The 2,615-nt window shown below is 40.8% G+C and overlaps 1 non-coding gene across 1 annotated transcript; it reads left to right on the top strand.

The window, feature by feature from the left end:
- Positions 1 to 1,614: 1,614 nt before the first annotated feature.
- Positions 1,615 to 1,721, top strand: LOC141709124 (small nucleolar RNA R71). The gene has a single exon (XR_012569717.1). It is a non-coding gene; the product is annotated as a small nucleolar RNA R71 (small nucleolar RNA).
- The last annotated feature ends 894 nt before the right edge of the window (positions 1,722 to 2,615 follow it).

Below are 2,615 nucleotides of genomic sequence, written 5' to 3'. Positions count from 1 at the left end.
TTAGAATCCTCATTGTAAGCTCTCCCTTCTGCACATCAATCAGAGTTCGGCTAATAGCTAAGAATGGTCTCCCCGAGATAATGAGAATCTTCTTATCTTACTCAAAGTCCAGAATTACAAAATCAGCAGGGAAGATGAGTTTGTCCACCTTAACCAAGACATCCTCCACTATTCCTCACGGATAAGCGATGGAACAATCGGCTAGTTACAATGACATGTATGTCGGTTTCGGATCAGATAGACCAAGCTTCTTGAAGATAGACAAGGGCATCATATTGATGCTAGCTCCCAAATCACACAAGCATTTGTCCAAAGACAAGTTCCCAATAGTGCAAGGAATAGTGAAACTTCCAGGATCTTTAAGCTTCAGAGGCAACTTCTGTTGCAGCAAAACACTGCACTCCTCTGTTAGAGCAATGGTTTCTAACTCCTCAAGCTTCACCATCTTAAAGAGAATACCTTTCATAAACTTCTCATAGCTCGACATTTGTTCTAGAGCTTCAGCAAACGGTATGTTGATGTGCAACTTCTTGAAAACTTCCAGAAACTTGGAAAATTTCTTATCTAACTTCTGCTTCTGAAGTCTTTTAGGACTTGGCGGAGGTGTATAGACTTGTTTATCCCCTGTATTACCCTCAGGAGGATTTTTTTCAACAGCTTTCTTCTTCGATTCCACCTCGACATCCTTCTCCACAACTTTTTCAGCTACAACCTCATTTTCTGGAATTGGAAAAGGTGTAGATGCACCTGCATTCTGAATAGAATCTTCAGAATCTTTATCTTGCTGAATTTGGGGGCTTGCGACCTTTCCAAACCTCAAGGTGAAGGCGTTCACCTGTTCTTTAACTTCCCTCTTGCCTGGATTGGCTTCTGTATTACTAGGAAGCGTTCCTGGTGGTCGATTCAATAAGGCGTTAACAATTTGCCCTATTTGGTTCTCGAGAGTCTTGATAGAAATAGCCCGACTTTGGCTTATAAGAGCCTGGTGTTTGCACATAAGCCACAACTCCTCCAATTCAGATTTTTCAATCGAAGATTGACCTGCACCTCCATGAGTTTGTTGTTGAAGTTGGAGTTTTTTCTTGGTGCAAATTGTTGCTGAAAATCAGGAGGATTGAATTGCTTGTTTCCAAATTGCTGGAACGGCTGTAGCATCGCATTCTGATTATTGCTCGAGCTGAAGTTAGGATGATTCCAATTGTCAGGATGATAATTGTCTAGAATTGGTTACTGCGATCTCTGAAAGTTGCTCATAAACTGAGCTGATTCACTAGATATAGTGCATTGCTCCGTCGCATGTGAACCTGCACACAACTCACAAACACCATTTATCTGATTAACACCATAGTTAGCCAGAGAATTGAACTTCGTAGACAGCGCCTTTAGTTGAGCAGTGATAGCCGTAGCTATATCCACTTCAAGAACTCTTGCTACCTTAACATGCGGAAATCTCTGGGTTGGATACTGATATTCATTAGCAACCATCATTCAGTTAGATCATAAGCTTCCTCATAGCTCTTTGCCCATAATGTTCCACCTAATGCTGCATCGAGCATGGGTCTTGACTGTGCTCCCAAACCGTTATAGAAGTAATTGATGATCATCCAATCAGGCATTCCATGATGAGGACACTTCCTAAGCATCTCCATGTAGCGCTCCCAAGCTTCACATAGAGATTCTCCCAATGGCTGCGCAAATTAAGTAAGAGCATTCCTGATTGCAGCTGTCTTCGCCATATGGAAGAATTTAGTGAGAAACTTTTGAGCAAGATCTTCCTAAGTAGCAATCGAACCAGCTGGTGGAGAGTGTAACCAGCTCTTAGCCTTGTCCCTCAAAGAGAATAGGAACAGTCCAAGTTTCACCGCATTCTCAGACACACCATTAAACCTGAAGGTATTGCAGATCTCTATGAAATCCCTAATGTGTGTATTGGGATCTTTCATTGGAGAACTGATAAGTGGCATTTTATACCACTTAGAACGTCTTATAATGGCTTAAATTGATGTCTTGAAATCAAGTATTTTGTGTATTTGATGCATTTTTCTAGTGTCTTTGCATTTTAGGGTATAACTTGCGTAATTAGGGAGATTTCATCATAATAAGCCTAGGGAAGTACTTGGAACCAGTTGTGGGGAGTTGTGCGAAGAATTCAGCAAAATCAGGAGCAAAAAGATGATTTTTCCTGGAGCTGCCCAGGCACCCGCCTTGGATGTGAGGCGACCACCTGGAGATGCAGGCGCCCGCCTGGGAACTGAGGTGGCCACCTGGGGTTGTAATTTTAGAATCTAGATTTTTATAATTTAACTTCTATTGGGCTTCTGAGACTGCTATTTCTTGTGGATTCTTATATAAGTAATCTTGGGAGACGTTTCACAATAACAAGTAACAAGTATCAATCAAGTAAGGAGCAAGGAGAGAAGATTAAGAAGACCGTTTTAGCACACCACAACGAAGAAGAGGAAGCATACGTAATCTTGGGATTCTTTTATTCGTTGTAACAGTGGATGCTAGTTTTCTTTACTTTGAACCTTAATACTCTTGTGATGTACTCTGATTTTAATAAGTATTTTAATTAGTTTATATCGTTGTGTTATTATAATGTTTTCATATAAACC

The sequence above is a fragment of the Apium graveolens genome, chromosome 2, assembly GCF_009905375.1.
Source record: "Apium graveolens cultivar Ventura chromosome 2, ASM990537v1, whole genome shotgun sequence".
NCBI lineage: Eukaryota > Viridiplantae > Streptophyta > Magnoliopsida > Apiales > Apiaceae > Apium > Apium graveolens.
Note: the sequence above shows the minus strand (reverse complement) of the source record. Positions and strands in the feature narration are given on the sequence as shown.